We start from the raw sequence: 13,398 nt of genomic DNA, 5'->3' as shown, positions 1-13,398 counted from the left end.
GCGCCCGCGCCCGCGCCCCTGCCCCTGCCGTGCGCGTCCCCGGCGCCGCCCCTCCCCTCGTGCACTCTCGCTCGTAGAGCTGTGGAGCCGCGTAGGCCCAGCGAGGCCACAACCCAACCCTGAGTCTAAACGGACTGGAACTCCAATATTGGACCAGAACCTCGGTTGTGAGCAAGGACAGACCCAAACTCCCATACGAAGTCCATATCCTACTAGTGCCTCCCAGTCCTTACTATGAACCGGATACTACTCTTGGACCCCATTTCCTTCCTCTACAAATATGCACCTGATAGTGAGCCCAGACCCGTCTCCAAACTCAATATTGAGTCCGGACTCCTAATTCTGCCCCCACATTGGCCCAAGTAGTAATTTTAATCTACACCCCTATATTGGCCCCCAATACCAGTTCTGACTCTAAATCCCTCTATCATCTCTACCTACCTAAGCTTGATAGGGACACCAGCACTAACTCTGGGCCTTAAGTGGACTCCAGTTCTAATACTGAGCCCCAGATCCCTATATTAACCCTAAAGTCCAACAGTTACCTTGTTATGGGCCCCAGTACTTTTCTGAACCCCAAAACTTACATAAAACTCCAACACTGCACTCCCAGTCCCAGGTCAACACCAATACTTTTTGAATTGGGATTCCCAATTCCAGAATTGGGTTGGTTCATCAGAAAAGAACCCTACCACAGATGCTGACCTTAAACCCCACAAATCCTTGGGGCAACTTAGGACCCTAACTTGCCCCAACTGTAATTATCTTGGAATGCAAGATTAGCGAGACTGGCTTTGCAGAAACTCCACACGAATCTTCATCCCCATGTTTGCCCTCCACTTATCTGACCTGATTTCAACCCCAGTTCCAACTGTGAACCTGAATCAAGTCTTTCATTGGCCCCTGAGTTCAAGACTTAATAATGTCACTCGAACCTGATGTAAAAAAACTTTGGTATTGAGTTTCTGACTCCTCATACCAAAACTCAAATGCTGACCTTATAAATTTCTGGGCTAAACCCATAAATTACCTGAAGATTTATTCCAAGTCCTAACTCAGAGGGAGACTTGGTAAGCTCCACACCAAGAGCCACACACACCAAAGTCCCCCCGCCATCCTTGCCCACCATCTACTCCAGACCCACCCTCCCGGTCCATGCCACCACCATTTAAGAATCAGCCACACAACCCTCTCCTTCCCTGGGCAAGATGGCAACCTGCCCCTATTGCCCTAGCTCAGTTGAGGACCCCGATGAGGTTTCTGATCTCCTATGGGATCTCCCTGATACCTTTGTGAGTTTGGAGGTCAGGTGAGAAATAAACAAAGCTTGGGGATTGCTGAGACACCTGGATTCAGGGATCACAGAGTTAATGTTCAGGGCAGGTGTGGAAGAGGGATTTAGAGATCTGGGCTGAGGGGTCAAGTTCTGGTTTATCACGTAATTCACTGCCTGCTTTTGCCCAGGATTTGGATTCAGAAACAGTACGTGTGCGCCCCCTGGTGTGTAAGAAGGGGATGGACTGGCTCTGGTGATTCTGGGCAAAGGCAAACAGATCCGGATGACAAATGGATCAAAAATGAATATTCCTAAATCAGTGGTTTTTCACCCATTGGTAATTTTGGTACCCTGTGGAGGAGGTATTGTAAGTTTCATGTATCTTTAGACATTTTTCTTGGTTTTCTGAGTTTGGAACCAGTTTAGTTTCTTGTTTTTGTTTTCTGAATTTAAAAACATATACTTTTTAGTCAATTATGCCTGCTCTTTGCTGACTTATGAACAGTCCTTCCCCTTGGCGTCAATGACCTATACCTTCCTCAAAGGCCTATTCCCTTTCTCAATCTCCTTTACCATCGCCTGCTTTTCCCAAGGTCTATCCTAGGCCACCCTTTTTCCCTATCTGCCCCTTCTCCCTGGACCATCTTGATCACTGCCAACTGTATGTTGATGTCTTCCAAATCGATCTCCGGTTTGGGCCTCTCTTCTGAACTCAGTTCTCATATAGCCAAGAACCTTCTCCATACCGCTCCCTGGATGTTCCTCAGGTAAACTGAATTCACTCTGTCTCCCACTGCAGATCTATTGACCACCAGATCCTCATGTCACGCCATGGAATCCTTCATTCCATCACTGGGTGAGAAACACAGACGCTTTCTCTCCCGCATCCCCATCCAGTCACCAGTCCTACAAACCTTGAAAATAGAAAGGGACTAGAGACCTTATATGTAGCTCTGTGAGGGACATAAGGGAGGGTGCAGGAGGAGAGAGAGAAAGATGAGGAAGGGGGAGGGGAGGAGCTGCAGGGGAGAGAGAGTTTATGATTTGGGCGTTTTGGTCCATACAAAACCAAGTTGGCCATCAAATCTCTTGCATATGGTGAAAAAATCACAGCCCTTAAGTCTTGCTCTTTCTTTTTTTAAATATTTTTTTAAATGATTATTTTTGAGAGAGTGTGAGCAAGGGAGGGGCAGAGAGAGGGGGAGACAGAGAATCTGAAGCAGGCTCCTTGCTGTCAGTGCAAAGCGCGATGTGGGGCTCACACCCACAAACCATGAGATCATGACCTAAGCTGAAGTCAGGTGCTCAACCAACTGAGCCACCCAGGTGACCCAAGTCTTGCTCTTTTTTAAGTGGGTACCTTGGAACTTGTTTATAGCCATTGCTTCCTCGGGAAAGCCATTTTTTATGTGTACTTACTTATTTTGAGAATCCCAAGTAGGCTCTATAATAATAGCACTCAGAGCCCCATGCAGGGATCAAACTCATGAACCATGAGGTCATGACCTGAGCCAAAATCAAGAGTTGGAGGGACGCTTAACCCACTGAGCCACCAGCGGTCCCAACTTTTTTTTTTTTTTTTAAATGTTCATTTATTTTTGGAGCGAGAGAGTGGAGGAGGGGCAGAGAGGGAGACAGAGGATCTAAAGAGGGCTCTGCGCTGACAGCAGAGAGCCTGATGCGGGACTCCTCACTCATGAACCGTGAGATCATGACTTGAGCCAAAGTTGAACCCTTAACCAACTGAGCCACCCAAGCACCCCTAGAAAGACATTCTTTTTTTTTTTTTTAATTTTTTAATGTTTAATTTTGAGAGAGAGAGAGACAGAGTACGAGCGGAAAAGGGGCAGGGAGAGAGAGAGGGATACACAGAATCAGAAGCAGGATCCAGGCTCTGAGCTGCCAGCACAGAGCCCGACACGGGTCTGGAACCCACGAACCATGACATCATGACTTGAGCTGAAGTCGGACGCTTAACCGACTGAGCCACCCAGGCTCCCCCCCAGAAAGCCATTCTTAACCCCTGGCTGGGTTGAAGGCTTGCCCGCTGAAGCACTAAGCCCTCAATATCACCACCCCACAGACTGTGGGTTCCTTGCAGGCAGGAGGGATGAGACTGTTGTCCACTGCCATATCCCTGTGTCTAGCAGAGGGGCCTGACACACCTGACAAGAGGTGCTCAATACATACTTGTTACAGGCATGGAAAGGTACATTTTCCTCTTCTGTGCTCAGGGATGCATCAGACATAAAGGACTAGGGAGGGAGAAGCTCCCTGACCAGGCCTCAGAGCTCATCCATACCTGGGGCTTCTGTAGGCCCAGCATGTGAGGAAGAGGAGCTTATGATGTTTACTGCCACGCACACCTGCTAGCCCGGGCCTCACTAGGTCTGAAGCTCTGGCAGCCCAGCTGCCTCTGCCCAGCACAGCCTGGTCTGTGACCACAACGCTGGGAAGGTAGGTGGCCAAGGGCCCTCACACTCCTGTGGTTGAAGTCGGCAGTCCCCTCTCACCACCGCGCTGACCAGGCTCTTGCTTCAACCCCCACAAGGACGCAGTGGTCTTAGAACCTCGGCCCACTGGGATCCGGCCCCCTGCTCACCCACCTTTTGGTGCCACGTGTGGTCAAGTGTTGGCTGAGGCAGGGCACGAGAGTGCCTATGTGCAGGCTGCCTGGGTCTCACGTGAAACTGGACACAAGGCCAAGGTGGAGAAAGCAGAGGCCCAGGCCGCAGGGCCACACAGACAAGAGCTCAGGTGGCTCGGCCTGTGAGAGCATGGCAGCTATGGAAGGAGAGGAGCCAAGGCTCTGTCCGGACTGCCAAACTCTGAGCACAGGGTCCATGTGGGACTGCCCTGCCGCCCCGCTCCTGGGCCTGGCGGGGAGGGACGTCCTTGTGCTCATCTGTGAAGGCCGAGTGGTACCACGTGGTAGTTCTGTGTCTGCTGTGTTCCAGCCCCAGGGTGCAGGGTGAGGGGAGAGCCAGATGTCAACTCCCACTCACTGTTCACCCTTTGTCCAGGTCCTGGGCCCACTGGACACACTCTTCAAACTCATGACGTAAATACATCTCTTAGTCAGTCTAAATCAAATTAAATTCAGCTTGAGTCCCCACCCAGCAGATCAGCAAGATGTCCGTTTCACTCACAGCTCTCCTTCACCCCCCTCCAGTTGTCCAAGAATTCCAGGGGCTGCATAACCCCCAAAACGCTAAGTCTGTGCTCCACGGCTTTGCAGGGAAAGGCTGAGGTCTTTTTTTTTTCTTTTTAATGTTTATTTATTTATTTTTAGAGAAAGAGCGAGCACAAGCTGAGGGAAGGACAGAGAGAGGAGAGGGAGAGGGAGAGAGAGAGACAGAGAGAGAGAGAGAGAGAGAGAGAGAGAGAGAATCCCAGGCAGGGTCCACGCTCAGCACAGAGCCTGATACGGGGATCAATCCCATGAGCCCTGAAATGATGACCTGAGCCGAAATCGAGAGTAGGACGCTCAACCCGCTGAGCCACCCAGGTGCCTAAGGCTGAGGTCTTTTTGACGCCACTAATGTTGCTGTAGACTTCAGCCATCACTGCCACGGGGCTCCACTATTCGGCCCTGTCTTCAGGGCCTCGCTTGTCCGGCTTGGGCCTTGGTAAGGGGGCCGCTCACTCCCTCCATCCAGGCCCTTTCAAGGGGGCCTCTCCTCGAGGGCCACAACGTTGCAACCTCAAGTTCTTGGCATTTGGGGTGCTACCCAGGCACTTTCCTGGAGGTTGTGTCAGAGTGGTCTGGGGAATGCCTGACCCCTGGCCCTGTCTTCTGTGCTGGCCAATCAACACCCTGAGATACATGGTGTCCTCCCTTTTAGCCAGTCGGAAAGAGTTTAGTTTAGACTCCAGAACTGCAAAGCAGTCTGTTTACCCTCTCAGGTGTGGGGTGGGAGAAAAAAGGTGGAGGCCTCAAACACAAAGCCCTGGCTAATGCCTTTCATTCCTTCCTGATGAGTCACGAGGGGGGGGGGGCGGGGGAATAAGCCAGGGGTTCATTTTTCAGTAGAACACTCGGCTGAGGACTTCGCCTTAAGCTTCTCTGAGGAAACAGAAGCCACCAAAGGAAGACTCCATCATCCCCCCTCAACCGCTACCAAATCCATAGACCCAGACACTTCTATTCCTTCCTCTCTGTCTCCCTCCTGGTTCCAAGGAGGCTGCGCCCCACCATAGCAGGGGCTGACCCCCACCTGTGTGCAGGATGCTTTGGCTCCTCCAGGACTTTGTTAGTCTCCCCGCCCCCGCCATATTTTTTTCCCTTGTCATTTCCACCTGCTTGCAGTCAAGCTCAGGTCTCTCCCATCCTCAGAAAAATTCCTTGCTTTGACCCCACACTCCTTAGAGGGGGGACATTAACCATTTCTCCGCTCTCCTTCACAGCAAGCCCCAGAGCTGTTTGTACACGAAGCTCCCACTCTTTCATCTTGTGGGCACACTCAGCCCACTGCAATCTTGCTTTCGGACCAGCTCTCCACAGCGATTGCTCTTGACATGATGGCTATTCACCTCCATTTTGCCAAACCCGATGGCCTTGACTCTGTTTTCAGCTCAGTGGCCTTTGCCACCTCCTGCCATCCACCCGAGTCACTTCAGTATAAGTGCAGACAGGCCAGCTCCTTGACCTCATCACAGTGGCCATCTTCCACAGGCCACTTAGGTCACCCATTCTCTCTCTCCTTTTTTTTTTTTTTTTTTTTTTTTTAAAGATTTTATTTTTACATAATCTTCACACCCAGCACGGGGCTCAAACTCACAACCCCGAGATCAAGAGTCTCATGTTGTACCAACTGAGCCAGTCAGGCGCCCCAGGCCACCCATTCTCACTGGGTCTTGTCCCCATCTCTGACCGCACCTCCGCTATTCCCACCTTGCTCTTGTGACTTCGTGATAGCTCTTTGGTCTCCTCAGACACCACCCTTTTGACCTGTTGGTGTTCTCCTAACACATCAGCTCTCTCCCTGTTTCACTTTTTTTCTTGGCCCACTTCGATGCCGAGGCCCCAAATTTTAATAACACTTGACAATACCCCAAGTCCTTTGCCTCTTTGCTTTTTGATCATATGTGTTGGGCATCCCCCAACTCCGATGAACACTCCTATCTGCTTGCTTGCTTGCTTGCTTTCTTTCTTTCTTTCTTTCTTTCTTTCTTTCTTTCTTTCTTACAATTTTATTTTTAAGTAATCTCCACACTCAATGTGGGGCTTGAACTCACAACCCTGAGATCCAGAGTCGCGTGTTCTCCTGACTGAGCCAGCCAGGTGCCCCTCCTGTGTGCCCTCTTGTGCTGTGCTCAAGCAGGCAAGTGACTCCACAGGTCAGCTTGATGTTCGCATAAATCATAGGCACTGGCTGCATGTTGGCCCTCGACATGGCTCTCTACCTATGCTCTGTGACGGCTACTTCCAGCCTTCCCCTTCCTCTTTCAGCCTCCCTCCAGCCCATTTCCTCCTCCGTGGCCGATGTGACTGTGCTGCTCCTTGACAGGAGGAGAGCCGCCAGACCAGAACTCCCCCACTCTCCATCCACAGCCCACATCTCCCTACAGCTGCCCTCTCCCCTGCTGCACTAGAGAAAGTCCCCCTCCTCCTACCTCAGGCTGGTTCTGCCCATCTTTGATTCCCTAGGCCCCACTCCTTCTCTGAGCGCCCTCCCAACTAGATCCTTCCTATCAACCTGCCCCCTGCAACCTCCACCAGCTCCCTTCCCCACTGCTGGCCATTATGGGTTCCTGTTCACTCCAGCATTCAGTCAGATTTGACTTTCACCTCCCACAGCTCCCCCAAAACACGATATTGGACATAGGACCTCTGTGTCTCAAACTGGATGGGCTTTTAATTTTTTTTCAGTATTCATCTTATTAGACCTCTTGATTATGTCACTCTTAAAAAACAAAACAAAACACTAGCTTCTTTGACTCCGTGGACACTGTCCTCTCCTGGTTTGTCTCTTAACTCCTTGATCTCCTCCTCAGGCTTCTCTGCAGGTCACCTTCCCCCACGAAATGCTCATGTTCCTCAAGGCTGATTCCCAGGCCTTTCCCCTCTCTCACTGTGGACTCTCCCTGGTGATCTCATCCATGCCTACAGCTTCGATTACCATGTATCTGCTGACAGTTCACACCTTTATGTCTCCAGCCCGGGGAAGCTCCTGTCTAAGCTCCTGACCAGCAGGTATCTGGCCAACTGCCTAGTCAACATCTCCACCTCGATGTCTCAAAGGCACCCATGCCCAGCATGTCCAAGATCTAACTTGTGACCCTCGCTTTCTCACCTCTCCGATGTTCTCTCAGTAAGTGGCACCATTGTCCGCCGAACAGGCAAGCCAGAGTCCTAGGAGCCACCCCCAAATCCTGCCAATTTTACCTCCAAAGCATCTCTCCAACCTCCCTTCTTCTCTTCATCTCTACCGGTACTTCACTAGTCCCAGCTACCATTGCGTCTTGTCTGGATTCCTACAGTGGCTCCTAAGTGACCTCACTCCACCTGCTCTGCCCTTCTCCGGTCTTACCACGACACTCCCCTTTTAAGACCTTCTAATGGCTTCCTATTACTCCTGGGATAAAAAAAGCCAGCTCCTTACCTTGTGCCGACTGCTCTCCTCTTGCCTACCGCCCAGTCTCATCCAGGATCATGCTTCCCCTTGTTCAGCTCCCTCCAGCTGTGTGTCTTCCTTCCAGTTCCTCAAACACACAAGTACACCCCACCCCCAACCACCAGTCCATTCTTTCTAGAAGATTTCCCCACCCGCCTTTTTTACCTTTTAGCTCATCTTTAGCCTTCCTTGACCCTTGGCCTAAGTCGGAGTTGTTTGTTAGACATTCTTACGGAGCCCTGTTTCCTCCATCAATAATGATGCATATGTATCTGTCTGGGACCCCAGCTCTGTGTAGAAGGTGGATGGAGTCCACGGGCATCTCAGGCAATGCGGGCAATGGGATTCAGAAGTGCGGTGAGAGCTTCTGGCTAGAGCCCTGGAGCTGCATAGGTGTATGTCGGGAACACCTCCAGTTTTCCAGGGAGGAAACCCACGCCGCCAGTATCCCTTACGCCAGAGGCTGGACTGGCCCCCGTCAGGACAGACCAGACGCTGGGGGCAGCCTGGGATCTGGAGGCATACGCACCTGGTCTGAGTTACGCACATGGTACTTACCAGCCCCGTGGTCTTGAACAAATTACTTCTCTCAGCCTCAGTTTCCCCTTCTGTAAAAAGGGCACGCTACTCACTTTGCCAGCATTGTAAGAGTGGCATGAAACTGTGTTTCTAAAGAGCTTCGCCAGAGAAAATAGAAGCCATTTGATGATCATTGGAATTAGCATAATCAAGCCTCTAATAGCACCAGTTTGGAGGACTGTTTAAAAGCTAATCCCACTGGGCCCCATATCCTGGTAATCCTCAGCCACTATCTGAATGAGAGCTGGCTTCATCCTCCATCAACCTTCTTCTGCATTTCCTCTCCCCTGATCCAGCTCCCCACTGCTCCCTCCCCAACCTTCCCTGGAGCCCTCCAGAAACCCTCAGCCCCCTTGGAGGTCCTTCTTCTAATTCCCGCCTAACTGAGGACCCAGCAACAGTCTCCAGGGCGGCTGCCATTCTCTACAGCTACAGAGTGAGGAGGCAGGGGCAGAGCCTTCCTCGTTCTCAAAAGCCACTCCCAGATCATTATTCCTTCAGCCTCACGGAAAAAAAGCCCTGCTCATTTAAGGCTCACGCCATCTGGCTCTTGCAATTCATTCATTCAACCAAGATTTATCGAGTGCTTTTTCCTCCTTCTCTCCCTTATCTTCTTTCAGGAAGGATTTTGGTGACTTGGAAAAAACATGTAATATAAGATGCCTAGAACCTAGTAGGACTCTGTGTTTGTGAATAAATGAAGACATTTAGAAATATTATATAGATATCGACCTCTCCCCGCTACCCGCTTCAGAGGTGGGTTTCGACGAACACAGAAAAGCGGAAGGCTTAGTCTTAGACCTCCCTTGAGTTGTTCAGTTGGGAGCTGGTCTGCCATTTTAAATGTCCTTCTAAGTTCTAAAGGGGATCACATCTCATAATGCTTGTCACCATCTGGAGCTTGGGATATAGATACCTCAAGAAAATGTTGCTCTCTCCCCATGAACCCCAGGAAAGAGATGTAGGAAAGCAGGACCCCTACCCCATTCACCACAGCACGTTCTTATTCTCCTCAAGACCATCCTAGGAGGCTGGGCTGCCAAATGTGACTTGCTTTAATGAAGGGCAGGGCAGCTTAAAAGAGCAATTACGATGCAGAAAGAGAAAATTACAGGTGGACAATAAGCCAGACTTTCCCAGAGATGAAAGGAAAAAGTATCTCAAGAGTCAAATGTTAACTTGACTCTCGGTCCTCCATTCTACAAGCCACTTTCAGAAAATCCTTTCCTTCTTGGCCACATGGGGCAGTGGGGCAGCGGCGGGGGGGGGGGGGGGCATCTATCTCTCTGGCTCCCTTCCCTTCCTCCATTCATTTCCCCAAGTCAAGATAACTGGGGAGTCACGTCTGCAACTTTATTAAGTTGGTCAGTAACATTCACATTGACACCCCTTCCCAAAGATCATGCTTGGGGGGAAGGGTGTCGGCAGCCTACATCCCATCTTTCAAGGTGGGTTTCTTTTCTTTGAGGGCTTTCTTTTCGAGATTCAATATCCATACTGGGTTCCTTACATGTTGAACTCGTTAAACAAACACACTGATACCCATAACTCAAAGACAGACGCTTCTTCTTATTCTAAAGCCATGTTGAGAAAGGAAATAATTCCTTAACTGCCTCATAATTAGCAGTGTGTCTTCCCTTTTCCCTGGGAATCAGTAAATCCGATTATTGTGGCAAGGGTAGAATGTCTGCTCCTTTCTTGATCCCCTTTGGGATTTGTTTGAATAAGAATATGGTCATAGTCCCTTTAATGACTTCTCAATGATTTTCACAAGAGAGGCTTTGATGGCTTGATTTTAGGAAGCCTCAATTACATTCTTGCCAAGAGCTAATATCAATTTGGGGGAAAGAGAAAGGGGATGACCTATTCTCCCAGTTAAATAAAATTACGAGTAAGTGTATGAAGAAACTGAGAAAAAAAAAAAAAAAACCCAAGCAGTAATCAAGACGGTGTGATACTGGCATAAAATATACAAATCAATGGAACAGAACTGAGAGTCCCGAAGTAAACCCTTATTACATTTATGGTCAGTTGATTTTGACAGAGTGCCAAGGCAGTTTGATGAGGGTAAGCATAGTCTTTTCAACAAATGGTTCTGGGGCAATTGGATATCCACGTGCAAAAATATTAATTTAGACTCTTATCTCATGCCATACTCAAAACTTAACTCAAAATGGGTCACAGATCTAACTGTAGGAGCTAAAACTATAACACTCTCAGAAGTAAACGTAGGGCATGCCTGGGTTGCCACCTGACATTGATTTTAGCTCAGGTAGTGATCTCAGGGTCATGAGTTCAAGCTCCGAGTTAGGCTCCGCATTGGGCTCTGACCTGGGCATGAAGCCTACTTAAAAAACAAAATAAAATAAAAAGAAGAAAACATAGGAGTAAATCTTTGCGACCTTGGGCTAGGAAGCGTTCTTAGGTATGACACCAAAAGCACAAGTAATAGAAGAAAAAATGATACATCAGGCTTCATAAAAATTAAAAACTTTTCATTTCAAAAAACACCATTAAGAAAGTGAAAACAAGGTTCAGACTAGGAGAAAATATCTGTAAAACTTATGTCTGATTAAAGGATTTGTATCCAGAATATACCACTCAGTGATTAGAAGACTAATAACTAGGGGCGCCTGGGTGGCTCAGTCGGTTGAGCGTCCGACTTTGGCTCAGGTCACAATCTCGTGGTTCACGAGTTCGAGCCCCGCGTCGGGCTCTGTGCTGACAGCTGGGAGCCTGGAGCCTGCTTCCGATTCTGTGTGTCTCTCTCTCTGACCCTCCCCCCATTCATGCTCTGTCTCTCTCTGTCTCAAAAATAAATAAACGTTAAAAAAAATTAAAAAAAAAAAAAAAAGAAGACTAATAACTAAATTTAAAAGTGGGCAAAGGGGGGGGCACCTGGGTGGCTCAGTCGGTTAAGCGTCTGACTTCCTCTCAGGTCATGATCTCACAGTTCGTGAGTTCGAGCCCCGCATTGGGCTCTGTGCTGACAGCACGGAGCCTGGAGTCTGCTTCGGATTCTGTGTCTCCCTCTGTCTCTGCCCCCGCCCCGCTCATGCTCTGTCTCTCTCCTTAAAAAATAAAAACATTTAAATAAATAAATAAATAAATAAATAAAAGTGGGCAAAGGAATTGATTAGATATTTTGCCAAAGAAGATATATGAATGGCCAATAGGCGTGTGAAAAGACGCTCACCATTAGCCGTTAGGCTCATGTAGATTAAAACCACAATGAGATACCACCGCGCGCCCACTAGGATGGCTATAATAAAAGAGGCGTGACAAGTGGTGATGAGGACGCAGAGAAAGAGGAGCCTTCATACCTCGCTGGTGGGATTGAGAAATGGTGCAGCTTGTGACACCAGTTTGGCAGATTCTTCACATAAATTTACCCTGTAACCCCGCAATCTTACTTGTAGGTACCTGCCTGGGAGGAAAGAAAACGCACGTCTATGCAAAGACTTCTGTATGGAAGTCCATAGTAGCAGTATTCTCAATACTCAACTGTTTATCTCAGTAAAATCAACTGTTTATCAACTGGCGGATGGATAAACAAAATGTAGTGTATATGTACTGTAGAATACTATTTGGCAATAAAAAGGATGGATTCTATGGATGAACTTCAAAAACATGCTCAGTGAAAGAAGCCAAACACAAAAAAAATCACATATGATACGATTCCATTTATAGAAAATGCCCAGAAAAAGCACATCTACAGAAACAGAAAGTAGATTAGTGGTTGCCTGTGGGAACATGGAGCGGCTAGAAATGAGCACAAGGATTCTGTTTGGGGCGGTGGAAATGTGTGTGGGATAGTTGCACAACTCGGTAAATGTACTAAAAATCATTGAAGGATGCGCTAAAAACAAAACAGACAAGCAAAAACAACAACAAGGTAGGAAAGAGACAAATGGAACTAAGGGCGATGTCAGTATCCATGGCGAGTTCCATATTTGACTGAGCTTCCTGACAGCCAAGGGAAAAAGGGAAACATAATTGAGAATGCAGTTCATAGTATCTTTAGGATTCAGAACAAAACAAAACCAGTTGTTTAAGAGCAACCTTGCCTCTTCAGGACAATAGACCTGAGAAAATTTTTTCCTAGTGAGAAGACAGCATATGAGCTAGTGAACACCCCGTGCACCATACTACTGTCGATTTAATTTTGAGATTTCTTTGACAGTTTCATGTGATGTCGTCACGGTCATTGCTGGAATCAGCTAGAGTTGTGTCGTTCAATATGGTAGCCACCGTTTGCGTGTGGCTATTTAAATTCAAATTAATTAAAAGTAAATACAATTAGAAATCAATTTCCTTAGGTACCCTAGCCACATTCCAAGTGCTCTGTAGCCACATTCCAAGTGCTCTGTAGCCACATGGGATCGTGGCTACCATATTGGATGGTGCACTTATAGAATATTTCCATCACTGCAGAAAGTTCTATTGGGTAGTACGAGGCCAGAGGGTCGTTTAGTGAAAACAAATAAAAGTTTGAAGGTTGGAATGTTGGGGAAAGAGTGATTCTGTTCCAACCTTGGCAAGGGCAGAACTTTTTTTTTTTTTTTAATAAAACTTTATTAAAGTTGTGAGCTTAACATTAACTTAAGTATTCAGGAAACTGTGTTTCTTACATAGAGAATGTGAAAACATGAGGCAGAACAAGTATTTGATCTGCTTTCAATTTATTTTTATTCTTTATTTATTAAGTTTGTTTCCATGTTTATTTATTTGAGAGAGAGAGACAGAGAGAATATGAGAAGGGGTGGAGGAGGGACAGGGAGAGAGGGAGACACAGAACTTGAAGCAGGCTCCAGGCTCCGCACTGTCAGCACGGAGCGGGACTCCCACCGACAAACTGTGAGATCATGACCTGAGCCAAAGTAGGACGCTTAACCGACTGAGCCACCCAGGTGCCCCTGATCTGCT

Source organism: Herpailurus yagouaroundi, unplaced genomic scaffold (genome assembly GCF_014898765.1).
Source record: "Herpailurus yagouaroundi ecotype Mexico unplaced genomic scaffold, PumYag 77, whole genome shotgun sequence".
NCBI classification, from domain to species: Eukaryota; Metazoa; Chordata; class Mammalia; order Carnivora; family Felidae; genus Herpailurus; species Herpailurus yagouaroundi.
The sequence above is the reverse complement of the archived record's forward strand: the minus strand, read 5'-3'. Positions refer to the sequence as shown.